Source organism: Astyanax mexicanus, chromosome 2 (assembly GCF_023375975.1).
Source record: "Astyanax mexicanus isolate ESR-SI-001 chromosome 2, AstMex3_surface, whole genome shotgun sequence".
In the NCBI taxonomy this organism is placed as follows: Eukaryota; Metazoa; Chordata; class Actinopteri; order Characiformes; family Acestrorhamphidae; genus Astyanax; species Astyanax mexicanus.
The window spans coordinates 9915413-9940046 of NC_064409.1; the positions used below are offsets into that span (position 1 = coordinate 9915413).

At 39.1% G+C, this 24634-nt stretch overlaps 1 protein-coding gene across 2 annotated transcripts in view; it reads left to right on the forward strand.

Annotated features, from left to right (window-relative positions):
- The window catches only part of btbd11a (BTB (POZ) domain containing 11a), a 289012-nt gene that overhangs the window by 213510 nt on the left and 50868 nt on the right, over positions 1-24634 (forward strand). The gene's annotated exons all lie outside the window — the stretch shown is intronic.

Sequence of the window (24634 nt, forward strand, 5' to 3'; positions counted from 1 at the left end):
CATGGGAGGCCTCTGTTCAGGCATTTCTTACGGCCCTCAGCAGTGGTATCAGGTGTGTTTGTGTATTCAGAACCTCTTCCTCCGGCTCTCCGGTGGCCCTTCAGGAAATTCTCCAGCCCAGACTCTGATACGCCTCACGCCTTCTCCTGTCACAGTGTCTCTCAGAGCGCGCCGTCACACTGTATCTGCTCACTGCAGACAGCCGGACAGACTCAGGTCAACCCAGCAGCTTCCATTTTACAACATTTTAGGTATACAGCGATCAAGCATAACATTATGACCTCCTCTATGTTTCTACACCCATTATCCATTTTTCCAGCTACACTGAAAAAAATGGTGCACAAAATGTACTTAAAAAAAAACTTGTGCAACTTTCTGCATTTGCTTTTTTTAAGTAAATTTAATTTCATGTAAATTTAAGTAACTTCAACTCAGTTTCAAGACTTAAATGTTACATAGAGTAAATAAGTGAACTGAACTTCAGTCAATTCTTTCTTTTAGTAAACTTTACTTAATTCCTGCATACAATATCACCTAATTACAATTACTTCATTTGTACAGTATTACTAAAATAATTTATGATACATAATGTATTATAATTCACAAAATTTAAATATTTTTTAGTTTTTTTTGTAAAATACCATTAAAAAGAATTGACACATAAAAAGTAAAACAATTATAAAATATAAAATAAGTAAAAAGATAATCGTAAAAGTAAAGTAAAATGTTAAGAAAAATGATAAGAAATTATTTAATGAATAATAGAATTAAGAACAAAAATGAAAATATAAAACATTTGAATAAAAAAAAAATTAATAATGAATCCAATGGACATATGTCCACGTGGGTTCAAACCCCACTCCTGTTAATCAGCTTTACTTTCTCCCAAATTTCCTTTGGGATAAATAAAGTATCTATATATCTATCTATATATCTATCTGAATTAATACAAATAAATAAAATAAATTAAACTAATAAAAAAATCATTTTAAATAATCACAGGCTTTCTGATGGTGATTAGAAACTAAAAGTTTAAAATGATTCAGTGATCCTATCTTTAATGATTCCTGTATTCTAACAGGAACAGACTGTAGTTCTGTTTTCTGTCTCCTAAAATCCTTTAATTGTCCCAAAAATCGACAGTGTGCCTTTTAATCCAGTGTGCATTATGTATGAATTCTACCAGTCAGGTTGTAAGGAGCAGTAAAGCCACTCCGCTGAAATACAGAGTTATAAAGGAGTTTAAGTGAAGCTCCTCAAGCACCAAGGCTGGAGCAGTATTAGCATTAGCCGCTAACAGCAGCGCTAGCTCTTTCGCCAGTCACAGGTGAGCATGTCGGACTGTAGTCTCCATGTGTACTGTGTTAAAACAAGCTACGAGGGATGAACCGCTAGCTGATAGGGCCCTTGCTTACTGGAACACTCAGGGTTTCTCAGTGTAGCGCTGTCTGGCGGCATTTACTATGCGTTTACGGGGCTCCTTATAGTCTGTAAAATATGGTAGTTTAAATTTGGAAAAGCCAAACTGCCAGCTGGACTCTGGGTTTATTATTTTAGCTAATGCACAGCACATGGCTCCCTGCTCACTTCTCCTCTTTGATGTTACTGCTTATTCACCCAACATGACTTGCCTCATCATCACCTGCAGACGGCTTAATTTAATCCACTTATTTGGCAAACTGTGCAGAATCAACCAGCAAGGATTTTTTGCTGCAACTTCTCTGCACCAGTTTTCTCTCTTTTTATCTCTTTTTATGTTTTAATCAACATAAAATTTTCAATAAGTGATAACTCAGAAGTAGAGGCGTCAAGTAAAGAAATACAAATATTATGTTACCTTAATTAAGCAGAAACTTTGGTTTCTTTATCTATACTTTACTGGAGTAATTATTTTTACTTTTATACTATAAGTAGATTTGAAACCATTTTGAAACCAAACTTTTACACTTTTACTTGAGTAAAACGTTTGAGTTGATACTTCAACTTCTACTGAAGTATTTTAAACTCTAGTATCTAAACGTCTACCGACAGATTTCTGACATTGTACAGGCATTTAACATTCTTGGATGCACCAACAGTATGTCATTACCACCCATATGTCATTACCAATGTCAAGGCCTTACCACCCAAAGTGGACAGAGCCGTGACTGCTAATGATCATGACCAACGGCATTTGGCTAAAATTTTCCATGTGACTGTGGCAGAAATCACAATCCACATTCAATTCAGGGGACCCCACAAACATATCCCACATATATTTAGCTTCCAATGACATGGCAAAAGTCATGGGACACAATACTACACAATAGTAGTAAAACATAACTCAGATTTTATGCATATGATGCTTTTGTTTCATACTATGACAGTTTTTGCTAAAAATTGATTTTAAATATTTAAAAAAAGAAACCACTTTAAAATGATGAGTTTCTTTGATTTTACCAAATTGAAATCCTCTGGAATATAATCAAGAGGAAGATGGATGATCACAAGCCATCAAACCAAACTGAACTGCTTGAATTTCTGCACCAGGAATAAAGGCATAAAGTTATCCAAAAGCAGTGTGTAAGACTGGTGGAGGAGAACATGATGCCAGGATGCATGAAAACTGTGATTAAAAAAACAGATTTCTGAACTCTTAAAAATGTATGAATATAAACTTGTTTTCTGTGCAAAAAATAACTTTTTCTGTTATTTCAGTCATTTCTCATTTTCAAAATTTCAAAAGCTCTAAATGACAATATTTTAAATGTTCATTTTTCTCAAACATATCTATAAATAGCAAAATCAGTGAAACTGATTCAGAAACTAAAGTGCTTAAAAAGCGCTATATAATCTGGCACACTACACACATCACAATATATATCGCAGTAAATTTAATCATTACTCCTGTATGATATGTAGCGTATCATGTTCCCATATATAGCCCTTGCCAACACACAATCTGAATTCTGTTTCATTTATTGAGCTTCAGTGTGAAAGTGTCTGTGAGTGCTGATGTCAGTGTTTTGTGTCTACAGGCTTGCAGAATGTGATTGTGAAATGATTGAACACTTCTGAGTGGCTAATGCAGCCTCATTACGGCTCATTATGTAAATTACAACAACAAAGCAAGCTCCTGAGGGAAGGGATTCTGCAGTAAAGTTTAAGGTCACTGTCTTCCAGCGCGAGGTCCCTGTCTTCTGTTCTTCTGTCCTCTCCGGAGTCCTGATGCTCACACAGACATATTGCTGATCTCGCTGTTCCGGCACGGAAGACAAACAAAAGAGCCACATATTTCATCAGAAAATGAGATTTGGAGGCACTAAAGTAAGCAAGGCAGCAGCAGCAGCTCGCTAATCCGGCCCGGCCCTGCTGGGGTGGTGGTACAGGGCCTCCCGGTAGGAGCTGGCATGGACAGGCATGAATAAAACATGAGTTCAGCTTAGACACCGGCACCCCTGGCTTCTCCAATCTGAGTTATGATATTGACGCGCTCTTGGGAGCCTTTTAAATGTTTCTCCTCGTAATCTGACTCGGCCCTCTGGCTGCTATCATCTTCTGCCTAATGACTTTGTAAGGATGAGACGGGAAACGTGTGGAGGTCTGCGTTGTGTGTGTGTGTGTGTGTGTGTGTGTGTGTGTGTGTGTGTGTGTGTGTGTGTGTGTGTGCGTGCATATTTTCTCAGTAACAAGAATGTGTGAGACTGAGTAAGCATCTTAGGTTTGCGTTTGCTCAGGAGTGAACTGTGGGCATCATCAGTATTTCTAGAACAGTGAAAAAAAGAAGAAGACGATGTCTTCTTGTGGACGTTGGATCTAATCCTGATACATCCAACCTGTTCCAACTAGTCATTCATTTGGGTTGTGGGGTTGTGTCTGAATGGGCTGTCCCTGGTGAAAAAAATATACTTTATTGTACTTAAAACATATTGAAAAATGTATGCTGTAAATATACCAACAGATTTATTTACTTACTTTAATTATATTAAAAGTATAGAAATATTATGCTTTTATCAAATTTTTTAAAATAATTTGTGATCATACTTTTTAAAAAGTACAATATAGTGTATTTTAAATAAATAGATTACGATGAATTGGTTGATAGATAGATTACGGTTGATTGGGCGGCACGGTGGCGCAGTGGGTAGCACTTCCGCCTCACAGCAAGACGGCTTGCTGTAGGGCGGTTTAATTCCCGGCTGGGGCAACCCGGGTCTTTCTGTGTGGAGTTTGCACGTTCTCCCTGTGTCTGCGTGGGTTTCCTCCGGGTTCTCCGGTTTCCTCCCACAGTCCAAAGACGGCACGTTTAGACTAATTGGAACTTAATTGAAATTGCCCCTTAGGTGTGAGTGTGTGAGTGAATGTGTCTGTTTGTCTGTCTGTGTCTGTCTGCCCTGCGATGGATTGGCGGCCTGTCCAGAGTGTATCCTGCCTTCCGCCTGATGCCTGCTGGGATAGGCTCCAGCCCCCCCGTGACCCTTCATGGATAAAGCGGTTGACAATGAGATGAGAGATTACGATGAAATACACTTTTAGTTTAATGTAATTCAATATAATTCTAAAATACCAAATAAACCGGTGCAATGTAAGGGTGTGTTTACACCAGCACTATTTGATTTGGTTCAAACTGACTCTGGTTTGTAGTGTGATTCGATTGAGCAGGTGTAAAAACAGTAATCACATTCATGTGCAGATCAAAAGAACCAGTTTGGTCCCAAACGAACTCTGGAGCGGTTCGCTTGTGGTGAGAATGTAATCTGGTCTTGATCTGACCCATTTATCGAATATACTCCATTTAATTTGAGCTAAACTGCTGATAAGGTGCAGTTTAATCTGAACTATAAGCCAGATAATGCTACCACAGCTATGAACAAACACTGTCTCTGTTGCTGCTCCATGCTGTTTACACACTGCGGTGTAAAGTGCGGTATGTGCAGGGTTCACTGCTCGCAGCCGCATTACTCCTCACCGCACGTCCCATTGAAAACCCATTGTGTTTGAAAGCGCAGCATGCAGCTTCACACTGTACAGATATACGCACTGGAACACGAAATCTTCTCACTATATTTACTTTCTTGCTCACTTGCCAGACAAGGAGACGACGAATGTTTTCAATGTCTTTCTGCTGTTGTAGCACACTCCCATCATTTGTTTTGATCCTTCAGTGTTCAGTTTTTATTGGCTCTAGTAAGGATATACTGTATATAAAGAATGGTGCAGTGACAACATGGTGACTTTGTAATGCTGGAGCAGACGGGAGGCGGACGTAAAAGCGGGTAAGACCAACGAATTTATTAAATAATAGATAAACAAACAAACAAATAAGAAGTAAACGAGGAAAATATAAATACATGAACAAACAGGGAAAATAACAAAAAGCAAAGCTAGACAAATAATAACTAAACAGGACTGGGGAAATAAACAGGGAAACAAACTAGAAATAAACAAGGAATAAACGAAGAACTAAAGAACGTGGAAATAACAATAGAGAACGTGGCAAGACAGACAACAGGTGCAAAGACCGACGGATAAACATGGACTAAAGAGTACTATATATAGGAACATGAAACACTGAACACCTGGGGAGACAGGTAACGAGGGGCGGAGCTACAAATTACACACACGTGACAGAAAACTACTGGAGAAACACACTAGGAAAAGCAGAAACACAGGGGAACATAGCGAGGACATGACAGACTTGGTGTTTAGGAAGTTTCATTTCCTGTCAGTGCTGGGTCCTAAGTTCAAGTTCAAGTTAAAAAAAACTCTTAATGGCAAAATTTTAAATTTGAAATTGGGAAAAAATCTGTAGTTCAAAATTAGGTTCGCAAACGAGAATGGTGCCGAGGTTGTGCTGTATTCAGCACCCCTGCCAGAAGAAGCACCCCCGCTCAGGAGCGCGCACGTACGTCTTCTTGGCTTAAAGTTTTTTGTTTTTTTTTAGAAAATGAAAATCCCCTATATACTGTTCTAAACTACGCTGACTCGTGTCACCTGCAGCCTCTCCTGTGAGGCAGTGCTTTTCCTGGCGGGTGTGGTGAATGTTGTCTCTTCGAAATGCGACATGATGCACCTCCATCACTCCTGCTTCTGTAAGAGAAAACTACGTCACCACTGAGGCTTTAAAGTTACTTTACCCGTGACTGACATTGTTGAACTAATATGACTGATGGTCATTATCCTGCAGAGATCAACACACTTTAAATTAATCGTGATGATTACTCCAAATGATCATCATTCATCATGTGATGATTTCACAGTCCTAATCATACCTCCGAGTGACGCAGCTTTTGTGCTCTCTGCCTGTGATTAACAGACATGATGAATAGCATGCTGGTCAGTTGTTAATTGACAGACCATTGCTGGAATGACTGGGCCTGTAGAGATGCCATTAAATGCTGATTAGTGAACACAGAGGTACACGAGTAAAACATGAGTAACAGCAGTCTCTCAAATACGACAGCAAGTGAATCACACACACACACACACAGACACACACACACACAGAAACTAACTAAAAAGCGATCACCTATTTCCATGTATCATTTAGTGACTAGTGAGGCATATCCAATGGTTGGCTGGCCATGATGACTTCCTGCTGAAGTCCCAGAGTAGCTCAGTGTGACTCAGTGTATGGAGAAATATTAAGATTAAAAGGTCATTTTTATGTAGTCATCAATAATGCTGAATAAGTATGTGTGTGCGTTAATTCTAAAACATTGAAAATTTCCACACATTTCCTGTTGGAGATAGATCAAGATTGCAGACAAGCCAGTCCATAGTATCTTATAGTATATTTATGCATTCATTCCTTAACCCCATACCATCACAGACTCTGGCTTTTGGACCTGTTTCTAATAACATAACAAGATAATAACATAAAAAATATAGAGGACGAAGGATGATCACAAGCCATCAAACCAAGCTGAACTGCTTGATTTTTTGCACCAGGAGTGAAGCATAAAGTTATCCAAAAGCAGTGTATAAGACTGGTGGAGGAGAACATGGCAAGATGCATAAGAACTGTGATTAAAAAAAGAGTTATTCCACCAAATATTGATTTTTTAATTCTTAAAAATCTTTATCCATATGAACTTGTTTTTTTTTTCCATTATTTGAGGTCTGAAAGCTTTGCATCTTTTTTGTCATTTCAGCCATTTCTCAATTTCTGCAAATAAATGCTCTAAATGACAATATTTTTATTTGGAATTTGTAGCTGGAACTGAATCAGAAATGTGCTCTCCAGAGCTGTATGTTTGCACTTTGGCGTCAAAAGAACTCTGGTTCTTGAACCAGTTCCGTTTGGGCTTATACGAACCATGGTGCTTTTCTGCAAACCAGCCCGCATTTCCACCAGTTTCAATGGAACCATCAAAACGTCACATCCTGCTTCATCCTTCGCTTTGCAAAGCGAAGATGCTTCTGTACAAACAGAACCTAGAATTATTCGGTTACCACTGCAAATGAAGTTCCTGGTTACGAAACTTACTTTTGCTGGTGGAAACATGGCGAAATGGTTCAAAATTTGGTTTGTGAACCAGAACATTATGTACAGTCCTTTTCATCTTTAGTCTAGAGCACATGGTATCAGTTTTTTGCACATTTTCACTGTGTAGTGGTCCCTCAAAGATGCCTCAGAGGTTTTGAACCTATTTCTATGGTTTTCCAAGGTAATCCTTTGTCCATGTGGTTCTATCAGCTTCTGTTGAATGACTGGTATTGATGGCATAATGGAGATTGGAGATCATGGGTGTTAATCTTAGGCTTGTGCTCTTGTGCTGTACACCTTTTTTGACCTCATCACTAGTCCTCAATTAAACCCATCCCTAATTTTTTGGGTAAGTTGACCTGACAAAACATAAAGGCTTGGGTAAATATTGTTTGTAATGAAATAGAAGTCAAAGCAAATGTAAAACACACGACAAATGTCGTTTTTTTGTTGCATTTTCAATACTGTCCCATTTTGTCTGATTTGGCTGTTTTGTAAAACAATGTAAACACTTTAAATATATGGAACAATGGTGCTGAATATGAGTTGATTGTACTCGTTCCTCACTGTACAGCAGAGTAATTGTCATCAGAGGACACCTCTGATAGTATCTTCAAAGAGTCCAGGCCTCCTTCACAGTGGCGAGGCGATGAAAGGCCAGTGAGAAAAGGAAAGGCTATTCCTCTGAGGCTTTCAGCTTTGAGTTTGTCCTTTGGGCCTCCTTTGAAGCTCCAGACTATGGATCTTCATACAGTAAAATCTATTTGGTAACCGTATTGGTGCAGGTCCCTTTCTGGAGGCTCAGCTTAGGTGGTTCCATACATTCCTCTACTTCAAAAAAGGACTATTCCTTTCATACATCTATGTATTAATGACCCTGCTTTACCCCTGTCAACATTTCAAATACGTAGGTAAAAGACACATTACTATAAACATCAATAATGCGCCTCCTATTTTGCAAACTGGAGTAAATAAACATATCAGATGACAGTTAGACCATTGCAACACTAGTTCTGGTGCTTTCTGTTAAGAAAAAGCAGGAAAAAGAAAGGGATACAGAGAAAAGCATGTCAACAGGGCTTATACAGGGGGTAACAATCCGGGTTAGCACCTGAACATCCCTTTCAGACAGCTTCTTGTGTCTTGCGTCCACAGTTAATCCTGTTGGATGTGGTTCGTCCTTCTTGGTGGTATGCTGACATTACCCTGGATACCGTGGCTCTTGATACATCACAAAGACTTGCTGTCTTGGTCACTTGCTGTCCCCTTTTGAACTCTGGTATGTCACCCACAATGTCGAAACCCGTTCATGTAGCTTGCCATCAGCCGCCGGAACCCTGAGAGAGTACAATTGGCCTTGCTCTCTCTGGGTGGTTACAGTAGCTGGTGCTCTCTCCCACATCACTCCAAATGGTGATGTCGCTCGGCTCAAGACGTCTGTGAGCTGATGTATCAGAACCGAGTCATTGCACTGTGATATTACTCGCCAATGCTGCATCAGCAGCAGCTGGAAAAGAGGTGGTTTCTGAATTCATATGTATCAGAGAAGGCATGTGTTAGTCTTCACCCTCCTGGTGTGTTGGGTCATTATTTGTAATAGAGGAAGTCCTAATGAGTGGGTTGGATAAATGGCCTTGTAAATTGGGGACAAAATGGGAAACAATAGAAATAAATGTATAATTTTTTTTAATTATAAATTTTAGATGCCACACACTACAAGATAATCAGGAATATCACCCTGAAATCAGGTGACTTTTAAGGACACCCCCCCCCCCCCCCCCCAACTCCTCATCCCAGAAGTACTGGATGCAGCACCATCCAATTCCAGAGAACACACTGCAGCTCCTTCCACTGCTCTACAGCTCAATGCCCCCCTCAATAACCCTTTATAGCCTGTGCCTGGCATTAGGTGAAGTGCCAATAGGTTAATGTGCTTCACATCTTGTCTACAAGGTGAAACTTAAAGTATCTGAATGCATTCATTAGAATGGGCGTCAACAAACATTTGTGCATATAGTGTATTTTATTCTCTCACGCAGAGCTGATGGAATTGCCATTTTATTTTCATTTGTTTTTCCGACATTTCCAGTTTTATGCTTCACTTGAGTTTGACACCTGAATGGAAAACGTCCCATAGTTTGGAATGAACCCAAAGCTGCCATGTTTATAGTATTGAAAAGTTTATTTGAAAGCTGGCAGTTGATGCTTTCAGTCCTCAGAACTTAAAGCTCTAACTATTCAATTTAATATATGTAGTTGTGATCTATAGTATGAATGAATGCCATGTGAGCTGATCTTTGTGAGAAAAAAAAAAGTGCTGCAGTGATTTGGTATTACAGTGCTTTAGTCCCGTTGAGGAGTAGGCGGGGAAAAAAGAATGATTTCGACTTTTGCTCATGAATATTCATACATGCAAACATATAGCCTCTGATTGGCTAACAGCACTGTGACACCAGGAGACAGTGAGACGAACAACAGTTAGAAATGTTTTAAAATAAAGACATTTTTACACTAATAACAGTCTTTGCAATGTCATATGTTACTTTACAACATGTGTAATTATGCCCTGCTAAGTGCAGTTCAGACACTGACCTAGTCTTATAGTCTCTGTAAAATGCCAAATCCACTGGAGATCCTATGTAAACCTATGTAAACACACAGAGGTGGGTAGTTGAGGTCCAGAAAGTAAAAATCCACCCTGGGGTAGAGCAACCCAGGCAGTTGGAACAAAACACTGGGGTGGATTTTTACTTTTAACTAGTGTAAACAGAACTGTTCTAAAAATACACACCTACCTATCTTAATTGTACTTCACTGGTGGTGTTGTTCCATAGACAAATTCTAACCATGTGTTTCGTAGCTCTGAATTAATGGGCAAAGCATATATAACACTGATGTGTTATTTACACAAATAACACAGGAACAAACTGCCATGCTGTTCCTAGTTCTGTTAGCTCCTATCTGTCGAGACAGTGTCACTGCCCGGCTTCAGCTCTGCCTGTGGGCGGTCGCGAGCCAAGGTAGGCGTGGCCATGAATACTAATTCACGGTGCTTTTCCTGATCGACTTGTTTTTCTTAACGTTTTCTTTTACTAGCTACTGCAGACAATGGAGTTTGAGGAAGGGTTTCATCATGTGCAGCATCATATACAACTCAGAGAGACCTATTGAATTTCACAAACAACAAGAAAAAGTGGATTTTAGCAGAAACCTTTTTTTACTTTTTATGTCCAAGACCCCCATGATATATTATTTTTTTCCAACATGATTTCACACCTCAGCTCTGTGTCTCACTCTGCAGACTAGTATCAACTGAGCTCATTGCAGCAAATAAACCACTTATAGAAAGCACACACCTAACTCTCTGCAGACTGAGACTGAGCTTCCTCTAACTAATTGATTTATTGCTTCACATTAAAGATCGTCTGCAAGGCTACCAGGAGAGAAGGAGAAACCCATTCAGGCATGGCTAGATGTTATCACAGAAACGAGAGGATCCGCCGGAATCTGTGTATGCGTTACGCTGAGCATTAAAAATAAATTAATAAATCACCCTCATCCACTATTGATAAGATAATGAGTAGACTCTATCATGATGACAGGCTTCTGTTCAGCTCTTCTTCTTAACAGCATAATGCGGCTATTAATTATGCTTTACATACGTCTGCGCTTGATAAAGAGGGAGAATCTTCTGCATCTGCTGAGAATGTGTTCAGCCTTGGATGCTCTGTGTTCTTTTGGAGGGAAAAAAGAGCAGCAGAAAAGATGGGGAAAACACACACAAAATTGTCACAATTTGCATACGGCACTTCTGTGGAAATAACCTTCTTACTACACACCCAGCTGTGCTCAGGATCTCAGAGGAAATGGCTTTTTTTCTCACAAAGAATAGAAAGAGATCTCTATTGTACGCCTCTCTGAGGGATACTCTCCTCTGTTTTGGTGAGTAGAGTGTGCGAGGACAGACTAGGAATGGGCAGAATCTGAAAATATTTTGTACCAAAAAATTGATACATTTATTTTTTATCATTTATGTTTTATCATTTCCAATCTCACTCATCACATGACTTGGACTTGACTTGGAAAATTTGACCAATCTGGATAGTTTGGATGCAAATGCAAGGCAAGGTTTAAATATTCAAAAACACCAGGCAAAATTGTGGTCAAAAAACAAGCGGAGATAAAAAAAAAAAAACAGAAATAAAACAAAAGGTCAGGCAAGGATCAAATACCAGTAATAGCAACACAGTAAAAAATTGTCGAGAAGACACAGGAGTGGCAATATTTTGCAACTGGAGACAGTGAGAGAACCAGTTTAATAGTCCGGGTATTCATCTGATGACCCACAGGTGTGTGGAACAACAGAGTCATCTTATTAGTACTCTGGAGAGACTGATCTTAACCCTTGTGTGGTGTTCGGGTCTGTGGGACCCGTTTTCATTTTTCATCAAATGATACTAAAAATATATTTTTTCTAACTCAAACTCATTGGCATTGGCTCATTTTTTGTGAAAAACATATATCAAAACACATTTTCGATAAACACACACTGTACACCCCCCCCCCCCTACACAGTTATATTACATACAGTATGTTTGGCCAAGGGCTAATAAACATTGCTTCATTTGTAAATTTAAAACTAAACAAATTTTCTACTCATATCTTGAGTTAAATTCATTTTCTTTTACATTTTATTAAAAAACTAAAAAAAAGAGTAGCACTTTTTGAAAGAAATGTAACATAAGAAAGGTAAAGGGCAAATATTAACCATGTAAGCTGTTTATATTGCTTGTCATTTAGGTGAAGCAAGCATGTGTAAAGCGTTTTAGATTGGGTTTATGTGATAGCGACACCTAGTGATTAATCTTTAAATATCAAATCTTTAAAAATTAACCTGCTTAATAGCGGACCAATTTTTATTTTATTTCTTAAAAAACCTCGCAGGCCATTACAAAAAAGCAAACAGGCCGCACAAACAGGCCGCGGGCTGTTCTTTGAACACCCCTGATCTAGACCCTTGAAGGTCTTGCCATTTGTAGAAGATTGGGGTGAAGTCAAGTGAACCCCCTGGGCAACTGGATAGGACCAACTTGGTGAAGGTAGGAAGGACAGAGGCTGGTGATTGGTCAAGGTAATGTGACATAGCATAACACAGAATCTCCTGGCAGAACTAGATCAAGCCCATATAACAAACTCTTAACCAGAATATATTCACACCATAGTAGCAAGTTTCTAAATGCCAACAAAACAAATTTTCAGTTTTCACCAAAAAATAAGGTTTTAGCTTCTACCTGCTGCACATTTATATTATTTCTAGATTCTAGATTCTATTTCTATTTCTAGATGTTCATGTAAATGTGTAGATCAGATTACTAACAAACTCTGGCGCTCCGCAGTAATCAGATTATAAAATGCTAACACACTAACACTCTCACAGTAAATTGGGGGTTTGAGAAGTGAATCGTAAAACTTCAGAGGTAAAAAGAACTCAGAGATCCTGGGCTGGAGTCCTGTGTGGCTTCTGTTATGCGCCAGAAGGCCGAACCCTCAAACACTCCAGATGTTAATAGCAGCTGCTGCTGAGATTTCTGGGCTTTCCTGAGATTGCATCTTGCGATTGCAACTGCAGAGCACTGTGGTACGGCTGATGATGCTTGAGAAGCTGAATCTGTGTTTGGGGAGTTCTTGATGTGATGCAAAGGGAGCTGAACGAATCCTAACGAGTGTCATGAGAATAGACATGCACGGCTGCAACAGTTAAAATTTTGTGCCAGTCTGTTCCTGCCCCAGAGCACGAGGTCGGTGACAGGTTATAACTACCACACAGGATCAGGCAGTTGACAGACACATGGAGGTGGGAGGTGGCAAATCCATGGCACAGGAGCCAATAGATAGGACAGTTTGTGGATGACATCAGGAAGCTTAATAGCAGCAGAGTGGTATTAAGAAGACTGGAAATGGGAGTGGGCTATTTGAGGATAGAACAGGTTGAGAAAGGGAAGGCTTGGCAGGAAAAGTGATGGGGTGAAGGAATTATTGGCATGAGATTCAGTGAGAGACGCAGTGAGAGACTTTGAGACTACAATGGTAAGAAGCAAAACTGAGGGAAGGTGGATCTGGATGAATTAGGACAGGGAAGGGGAGATTGGGATAAGATGAAGAAGGGATTGGGATGGAATAAAGGTAGAGCCATTAAGACTACAATGGTAAGAATCAGGAGTGAAAATGGATCGGGATAAAATAGGAATGAGTTTGGATGGAAAATATTTTGAAAAGGAGTAAAAGGCGAATAATTGAATTACTGAGCTCTGAGTTTCACCTTCTGAAGTCTCCATTGCTCCACCAGCCGCTCGCGTTCAGTTAAACTGAGCCGGATCCTCTTTTAGAGGCTGTACATGTGAGGTAAGTACGTAAAGGCACTGGTACCATAAAACACAATATTTTGCACCTTCTCCACTCAGAAATGCTTTTGGTTTCAGTTTAGAAACATAATATGAAATAATATGAACCGCCACTTTAAACAGTGTTTGATTATTTTATTGCCAATCAGCCTTTAGGGGTGATAAAGTGCTCAAACTTTAAATGTATTAAAAATCCTATACATTCTTTAATTTTGGTCACTAATAAATAAAGAGTATCATGGTACTCTGGTTTTTAACTGAATATTGTTGTTGTTATTATATTTGTTCTCATAAATTGCCCTCCCTGTCCAGTTTTTTGCACTTGTTGAGGATGTACAAAAGGTCAAAAGAACAGTCTGCACAAAATTCTAATTATCCTTCTCCTAATTAATAATCCTGACATACGAACATCACTTATCTTTTGTTTGGTAAAAAATTCTCACTTCTCTGGACTAGGCCTCATTAAGCCCCATGCTTGTGCTTGAACCCTGTAATCAGCACTTGTAGCTGTATTTTCTTTGTTTACGGTTGTTTTCTGTTCTTTTCCACTGTGCAGGTCTCAGTTTTTGATCAGTAGGAAACAACTTGCAACTTACTTGTGTTTTAAAGCCACTTCAAGCCAGACACGACCTCCAGATTCCCCGTACCCTCCGCTCGCTCATTAAGCTCAACTTGCTTTCTGCTTCTGTGTGGTTGCTTTCAAATATACTGAAGCTTTTTTTCCTGACTGATATTATTGATTGATTCTGCCTGATCTGTAGCTCATGGCCACAGTAAATAGTGTGGTAAATAGTAACCTGAGTTGAACTGTGCGTTATTGATGTACAAAAGTATATCTCTGTACAAACTGACCCAAGAACAAATTCATTTTATAAGACATGTTTTTATCCCCATTTTAACTGAGATTTGATTTGGAAGGTTTTCACAAATTAGAACATTTCCCTCTCACTTTACTAGAGCTACTAGAGCTATACTAGACTAAACGTTAGCCCAAACGTTTAACTGCTACTGTACTGTATATCCCAGACTCCAGTCATGTTATATAATTTCCATAAAAAGCCTGAGTATCAGATCTCCTGCCTCACAAGCTGCTGAACTGACTGCCTCACTGGGGCACCCCTCTAGTATCACGTTCAACGGGGGCGCGATCTGTTCCCTATAATTACACATACTATTACTGCATCATACACGAGAGAGAGAGAGAGAGAGAGAGAGAGAGAGTCAGAGAATGGGAAAGAGAGGAGATTTGGAGAGAGAGAGAGAGAGATGGGGGCGAGAGGGGGTCAGAGAAAACAGAATTAGGAAAAAATAGGAGATTGAAAAAAGAGAGGGTTAGGAACAGAGAGAAGATTCGCTGTGAGAGAGAGAGAAAATTATAGGGAAGGAGAGAGAGTTAGAAAATTTAAGGAAAAAGAGAATATTTAGGGAGAGGGTCAGAGAAAAAGAGAGATGGGAGAAAGGGAGGAAAGGACAGAGAGAGAAAGAGAGGGTCAGAGAATGAGATTTAGGGAAAGAGAGGAGATTCGGAGAGAGATGGGGAAAAAGAGAGAAGGATAGGGAGAAAGAGAGGGAAGGAAAAGAGAGGAGATTGAAAGAGAGAGAGAGGAGGTTAGGGGAAAAGAGGAGATTCAGAGCGAGAAAGAGAGCACGAGAGAGAGAGAATTATAGGGAAGGTGGGAGAGAGAGAGAAGAATAGAGAGAGAGATGGGAAGATAGAGAGGGAAAAAAGAAAGAGTTAGATCAAGAGTGAGAAATAGAGAGGGTCAGAGAATGAGATTTAGGGAAAGAGAGAAGATTTGGGGAAAGAAAAAGAGTGAGAGATGGGGAGAAAGGCAGAAAAGAAAACATCCATCCATCCATCCATTTTCCTCCGCTTATCCAGGGTCGGGTCGCGGGGGCAGCAGCCTAAGCAGGGAAACCCAGACTTCCCTCTCCCCAGCCACTTGGGCCAGCTCGTCCGGGGGAATTCCAAGGCGTTCCCAGGCCAACCGAGAGACATAGTCCCTCCAGCGTGTCCTGGGTCTTCCCCTGGGCCTCCTCCCGGTGGGACGTGCCCGAAACACCTCACCAGGGAGGCGTCCAGGGAAAACAAAAAGAAAAGAAAACAGAATTAAGAAAAAAGGAGATTGAAAGAAAGAGAGATAGAGAGGGTCAGAGAATGAGAAATAGGGAAAGAGAGAAGATTCAGAGAGAGAGTGAGAGAAAAAGAGAGAGAGATGGGGAGAAGGAGAGGGAAGAAAACAGAATTAGGAAAAATCGGAGATTGAAAGAAAGAGAGAGAGGGGAGAGGAAAGAGAGGAGATTCGGTGGGAGAGAGAAAGGGAGAGAGAGTGTCAGAGAAACAGAGACAGGGAGAGAGGGAAGGAAGGAGAGAGTTGAGAAAGAGAGACGAGCAGAGAGAGAGGGGAGAAGGAGAAAGAACGAGCGAGAGCAAAGGAAAAAGAGATGGGGAGAGAGAGACTAGGAGAGAAGAGTTAGGGAAAGAGAGGAGAAGAAGAGAGAGAGGAACAGAGAAAGAGAGAGAGAGAGAAAAGTAGAGAGTGAGATCCGGCGAGGCATTCCCGGTGATTAATGTAGGTATGCAGTGAGAGGCCGCTGGGAAACGAGTGGAGCATAATTATTGCAAAGTGTCGAGGAACAAGAATACTCTACACCACCTCACCTCACCCCCCTAAACAAAAAAAAAAACGACACAGCAGCCACACGAACAATTAAAGCAAGAGAATGCCATGCTGAGAATCTATCATTTAACCCCACTGCTCCTCCTGTGTGAGAGGAGATGGGGTGGTGATTTGTGGAACTGTAATTGGAGCAATTTGAGAGATGAATCATGGCCAAAAAGCCTGGTCTGCTTTTAGAAACATGCTCATGGATCTCCATTAAAACTCCAAAAACTCCAATTTCAACATCTAACAATGTCTTACCAGAAAATAGATTCAGTTTTGAAATAGTTTTTTTTTTTGTAATACAGAGTAATTATGTACTAGTGGCATCTGTTTCGGTACAACAAGGCTTGGCTTGACTTAGCTTAGCTTAGGCTAATGTAATGTTAGCTCCAAAAACCTGTATAAATGAATGAAAGCCGTTTTTTAAGGTGTGCTAATATCACCCTGCATGTCCTGATGATGCTCCTGGGTCCCTGAACAAGGCTTTTATCTCTCCATTACTCCAGCAGCAGTATAGAGGACAGAAAATTCAAGCCCTCAGGTGTACAGCTAATTTAACACTACTCTACACTGTATAGTACAGAAGATGGGTTCTTTGACTCATCATGATAAAGCCCTGTTCTGTAAAGAACTGTCCAAAAGAGTTTACACCAAAAAAAAACACCAATTTAATTATAATGCAGTACTGATCAAACATAAATGTCAAACATAAGAGGTTTGTTTATATTAGGCACACTCATTGCTAACAGGTGCACACAATCAAACATACAGCCAGAAGCAGTAATTTGTCCCATTGTAAAGCTCAAAGGCATATGATGCTACATTCATGTTGTGACAAATTATAGTAATTAAATGTTTCAGATTAGGAGGGTTCCTTGGCAAGTTGCACATAAACACCCTCTCAAATTGTAAATCCATGTGGGAAGCTCTAAGACAAATTCAATACCGTGTTTCGGTTCCCCACTTGAGGTGACTTCCTTTTTACATGTCTGCAAAAAGATAGAATCAGCAATAAACAGTATATAGTTCTTGTTGGACACAAAGGGCCCTATTGTACACCCAGCGCAAGGCAGGTCACAGGGTTCACTGTGTACAGCACCCTGGACCAATGGATGCCTTCCCATCTGGTAGTGCATGCTCAAAATGATCTGCTACATGCTTGAATGCAGAGAACTAAGGCTAAAACCATGTTTTTTGTCCGCTATACGCAGTTACCATCCTTACAATGTTTTCTTAAGTTTTCTGGATGTTCTTAGAACTGTTTATTAACCATTTTTGAACGTTCTATGTCACTGCAACATCACTTGTATCAATGTTTAAACTTTACTTTTAAGATGTCCATAATCTTAGGATTGGTCTAGATGGGAATATTGTATGACAAATGCTATAACAATTATTATGTTGTTATTACATACTATGCAGTTGTTACGTTTTTAGAGCATTCCTGGAATATTATTTCTGTAGTGTTACAGGCTAATCTTCCTGGAACCTTTTCTAAATGTTGAAATATAGCGCTAAAGCTATATAGCATTCTTATAGCGTTCTTTGTTAAATAGGAAGTCTGACAGAAGAGAGTAATGGATGGGAATGGGTGGCTCCCATGTTTTTTGCTTCATATTCCACATACTTTAAAAACACTTTTTTACAAAAGCATATATTAAATATATTTAGTATAAATTATACATATTTACAAAGTGTATTAAAAAGAGTTTGTCCTGCTTTTGCTGTAGTAACTCATTCTACTGTTCAGGGATGATTTGTTTTATAGATTATCAAGCATCAAGCAAAAGCTGTTAAGATTGAATTGCATTCAAAAGCAAGACCGTAAATCAGTGAGACCAGGATGTTGGATGAATCCCACCCAACCACATCCCCAACTCCTCAGACAGAAAGACTGACAGACAGGCAAATAGATAGATACTTTATTTATCCTGAAGGAAATTTGGGCCTCCAGCAAAACACAGAAGAAAAGAAAAAATATATATAGCTATAAAATACTTACTATACAAGGTAAAGAGCTATCTGTAAACGGAGCACTGCAATAGATGTTGCTAAAGGTTGTTAAATAATTAACCAAGCAAAGTACAAGGTGCAATGGCATTGATTATAAAAGTGACTGATGTGCCATAGAAATAGAAATAGAAATAGAAATATGCATAGGTTATACAATAGTTCTGAGAAGTGAATATGTGAATACCCAAACATGAGTAAATGTACTTGAAAGTAAGTGAGGTTGGGGAAGTGATGGTGTAAAGAATTAAGAATTGAGTGGTTGAAAAATATAATCCATATGGTGTGACTGGGTTAAACTCAGTCATCAGCAGCATCCTGTCCCCGATGGGGGGGTTAAAGAGTCTGATGGCTCTCGGAATGAAGGTCCAGAAAGATTTGGAGATTTACAGTGTGAATCAAAAGTCAAAGAACACCCTTTTGTATAAGAAACAAAAAAACTTTTTTTTTTGTTTTTTAAGATGGCGGCCATGTTCTGGAGAGAGCCTCGAGCCTGGATGATGCCCAGGGTGTTCTGATATGTCATTTTCCCTTTCCTTTCTGAAGTCAAAAGGTGTCCAGTAACTTTTGTCTCACCCTGTAGTGCACATGTGCTGATTTGTTCACTGGCCTGTTTGACACTGAGATCATGAAGGTTGTTGCTAAGGTCTGTGTGTTTCTTCCCAGAGAAAATGTCACACGTTGTGATCTGGCTCTGCTGGAGTAATGAGTCCAGAGCTTGGCTCTGCTTAAGGCCTGCGGTTCTGTTTTGACACCAACCAGTGTGCAGGTTGTTCCACTACGCTTTGCTTTGGTCAAATATCCTGTGGGGTCCTCACAGGAGTGGTCATACGCTGCCTGGCCACCAAAAAAAAATTGACACACTCTAATATTTGGTTGGACCGCCTTACTCATATCGTACCTCTGTTTTTTAGAGTGTAGGCTTAAAATATACAGAAACCATGAACTCTGATTATCCCTCAAAATGCTTTTTTTCTCCACACTGGATATATTCAGCTTTGTTTGTGTTTTTCAGGATATATTATCTTATGTGTGTGTTTGAGTCTGAGTGTTGAGTTTGTTCATGCACAGACGCGTGAATAACAGCAGCAGCAGCAGCAGCAGCAGAGCATACACTGAAGTCTGGCCCACTGCTGTGAATCTTTTCATTACTGCCTTCATGTAGCTCTGAATCAAAAGCATTTCAGCACAATTTACTAGAGGGATCACACTTTGACCATGTGAAGGCAGGATGTTTTGTCAGGCTTGTTGTTCTCATTATGGTCTTATCACACTGTTCTTATCAGAAACACATATTGAAAATATATCCCAATATATGTTACATTTATAAACAAAAAGAAACAGAAAACAGTGGGATATGGAATATGGAAAATGCAAATAAAACAAAAAACAGGTATTCTTTTATTTATTTTATCTTTTACTTTTGTCGTATATTTATTTTAGTGCATGCTGTATGAAGCCAAGACATTTCATGCTTTGTCTGCTCATTTTCATTTTATTTGTTAATAAATATACATCCATTCCTGCATTTTAGACCTGCAACACATAAAAAAAACATTGTAATAGGGCAATATGTAAATGATGTGATCATTAAAGGTATTATTTTGCTATAAATCATTTAGTACGTTCTCTTTTTGAAATACAACGAACAACACGAAAGCTCCGCACTGTTAAGATACGAATGTGCCAAAGTCAGAGCTCACCTGCCTCTTAAAGGAAACGACAACTGGCACACTGATTGGCTTATTTCATGTTACACCTAAAACACAGCCATGATTGATTAAGATAATTAGTACATGCATTTTGCACATTTTGAGCATTTTGACCGATGCTCTGTAGATCACTAAAATAGGGCCCTATTTTTTATTTCCTTTTACCATGTTGCCTCAGCATTTTCTGTAGAGGAGTTGTCACTCTCAGTCTTGCTGATGCCTATTACACTATTTTTATACTTCTACCCTATTTTACACTAGCAGTTCATTCACTAGTTCACTCATCTACTGTTTACGTATCTTTTGCACTGCTAAATTTAAATGATTATATAACTGTGTATTTGCACTTTCTGTATGGCTGACATCAGTTATCCTTACTTTATGCACTTTATCAACTGGTGTTCACTGTCTATTGTGTTCAACTGCACTACCTCCATTCTACATTACACACACACTAAAGACTGTACTTTTGTACTTTTCATTTTATTTTATTGTATTTATATGTATCGTTATATTTTATCTTTTTGTAATATTGTGTACTATACATACCTGCTGCTGGATGTCTAGAATTTCCCTTTGGGGATCAATAAAGTATCTATCTATCTATCTATCTATCTATCTATCTATCTATCTATCTATCTATATTACTGTTTATTAATCTCACATTGCTTATTTTCTCTTTATTTCTATGGCTTCTTGACTAACAAACAAAGTAAAACAGAAACTGCAGGTTTGATGATGCTTCTGTTTCCGTACCTGTAAAGACTGTGAAGGTTAGCTTGCAGTCATTGCAGTGGTTCAAAAAACCTGGCTGAGCTCCAAAGATATCCTTTAGCCCATCTGGACAGGTGCAGAGATCTTCTTCCTCACTCTGGTCTGCGCTGACCAGTCTTATCTGTATGGTGCAGAGATATGGGTGTTGAAAAGTGCATGAGGTCTTTTAGGAATGCTCTGAATTTGATATCTGTAAGGCTGGATAAGGATTATTTATTAGCTGCTTGCGCAGTCCCATGACATAGCCTTGGGTGAAAGTTTTCCATCCAGTGCTGATAGTTAGTGAAGTTATGGTACTTTTGTGTTGGCAGTTTTACTCTTACATAAAGATCTTCTTCAAGGGTTTGTGCTTCCAGTTAGGTTTTCAAAGTAAGTTCTTTAACGCATCTATTACTGTGGCATTTTAGATCAGGATTGGGTCAAATCCAGGTATAGTTTAACAAATAAGGTAAAAACCACAGTATATCAATTCCAATTGTTTAATTGTGCATTGTTTAAAAAAGAGACATCAAACAATAAACAGAATAAACGGGTAGGTCAGTTTCCTCTGCTGAGAAGATCTGGACACGTCCACGTAGCTGCGCCCCTGAAATAGCAATCTGCCAAAGTCAGAGCGCACCTGGTTCTTAGTCATTTTTCAATATATAAGTCATTTTTAATATATACACATCCATTAATGCTTTTCAGGCCTGCAATATATTCCAAAAACAAAAACACATTGTAATGGGGGCATGCTGTGATTCTTAATAACAATAAAAGTACCTTCAGATCTTCGAAGATCTTTTTTAAAGGGACTTTTTTATGCATTTGTCAACAAGACAATGCTTAACCACATGCTGCACGCACACATTACATAGGCATCATTGGAAAATAATGACGACCGCTTCTGCACACATTTAGTTGTGTTTGCAGGAAGAATGGAACAAAATAACATTAAAATATACTTCACAAGGGTGTGCCGTATCGTGATTTATGCAATAATATCGGCAGCATTTTTAATGAATAACTGTTAATTATGTTTAACTGTTTTGTTTATGTACCATATAAACAAATAAAATATTAAATATCTAGATAAGAAAGATGATATCTGTCCACGGTGTCCAGCATCATTTATTTTACTTCAATCCTGGATGTATGGAGTGCATTATTAGTATCATGACTTAATCATTGACTTCTTTTACAATCTGGTGGAAATCAAAATTAGAGGTGTGCTCTATCATATCATATGCAATAATATATACATTAGTTTGCACTAGTGAATTCTTGAAATTATTATTATTGATTGTTATATATATATATTGATTAAAGGTTCATGTCAGCAAGAATATAATTGTCGCAAAAATACACTGAAATATTATTTTACGGCCAAATTATTTTATGGCCATATTTTCCACCCCTAATTCACTGAATACTGATGGTAACTAAGAAAATACAGTGTTTTCTTGGTCCTCTATGCACATACTGCAAGTGTGTGTGTGTGTGTGTGTGTGTGTTCATCCACAGCTCACTGATTTTACTTTCATCCGTCTCACTGCAGAGATTTCCCAAAGAACTCATTTCAGTTCTCTCTCCTCACTCTTCATGCTCCAGCATGCTAAGCAAATGAGTTGGTCAATACAGTTATTAATTTCCCCGTGAAACAAACAGCCCTGCAGACCCGTGCTGCAATTCTTCCCCTCATTTTACAACAACACAATCTTCCTCCAATCCACTGCAAATAGCCTCATCAATTAAGACTCAGAGGCTTTGAATAGATTCCAGAAATGCAGCGGAAGACTCAAAGAATTAACAAAAAAAGAGAGAAAAAAATGAATCACCCTCTTTTAATGGAGCTCTGTTTTCTAATGTTTCATCAGGCCTGAAAACCACCGTTTATAGTTCCAGAGAAAACACATACAGCATCCACTCCATGGCCTGATATCCCCTATCCCAGAGCGCATACAGCTGTCGATATTACAATAACACTTTATTTCCATGTCCGTGTCAGTGCGCCCCCAGCCAATCAGAACAAACCACAGAGCAATTTAACATTACAAAAACTAATTAAACTATAATTGGCTGAAATATGGATGGACACCATCCTGAAGCGGCCTTCAGTGGGTAAACTCTGGACAGTTTTGTCTTTGTGGATACGTCTTTTGTCTGTGAGTGATGATATCCTATAGGCTGTTTCCAGCATGTTGTGTCTTCTCCTATGGGTGTTAGTGGTTAGCACTTGATGCTTTTTTTTGTTTGTTTATTGTATTAAAACACACTGTAGCTCTATATATTGCACCCTCCTATAGCAACTGAAAAAAACTTGCTTTGAATAAGTTTGTTTTATTTTAGTTAATTTATGAAATATATGCTTTAGAAGGGCCTTATTACACACCACTGCCAAACAAGTATATTTTTAAGAGAGTAAAAAAATCTGCTTTAACTGGGCTGACAGAAGCGAGCAGTGTTTTGCAGAAAGTTTCACTTGGGAGTTTTTTATACTGCATGTGAATTCTTTGTGTTAAATGTAACTCTTTGGCATTAATGTGGACTAATGGTGGCTGGATGGAGTGATTCAAGAATTCCGTTGCACTAAGAACAGTTTGTTGAGCTGCGGGGTTTAAAATTGAAACCACTCCCCAACTCGCCTTATTGCATGCTCTCTCTCTCTTTCTCTCTCTCTTTCTCTTTCTCTCTCTCTCTCTCTCTCTCTCTCTCTCATTCTCTTATGCGTTAGCGTTAAACCCGGTCAACTTTCATTTCATGACCTCTGGAAGTCAGCTCCTCCAGCGATGAGCAACCTTGCTGTATCTGTTTGTGCTAGCACTGTTTGTGTGAACTGTATCAGCGAGTCAGTGCTTGGTGTCAGAGGTGCTGTAACACCTTGTGGCATGTGTATGAGTCCTGTTCTCTGTCCCTCTCTCTCTTTCTCTCTGAGTTTGACTCAGAGCTCCTTTCTTTTATCTGTGGCCACACCATGTCATTGTTTTAAACTAGAACTTGCTTCAGATGTCTTTAGGTCTTCCATAGGTGTTATAACTACATGTGTAGTGGGGGTTGAACAGCTGTCTTTGAGGCTGGTCTAGTATCATACACAGCGAGAATCCATTGATGGATTTTTTTGGTTTCTTTAAGTGGTCCATGTAGACTATTAAATTGATTGATTGGCTTGAACTTCTTCTTCTGCTGTTTTTAAATATTTTTCTATGATGAGTATAAAAAAACATGCAATAGTGTAAGAATGTTTCACTAATATATTTTTTGGCCATTCGTCCAGAAGCGCATTTGTGAGATCAGACACTGATTTTGGCTCACAATCGTCACTCTAATTTATTCTAAAGGTGTTCTATCAGGTTGAGGTCCAGACTTAGTGCAGGCCAGTTAAATTCTTCCACAGCAGACTCGCTCATCCATGTCTTTATGATCATTGTTTTGTGCGAACTGGTGTGCAGTTATGTTGTAAAAAAATTGCCATCTCTACACTTTTTCTGCAAAATTTGGGACATAAAATTGACAAAAATCCCTTGGTATAATTTTTTGGCCAACAGCCAGCCTAGTAAAACCATTTTAACAACTTAAGTTAACCCTTAAAAATTATCTACAACACAGGCAATCTTAGCAACAAGT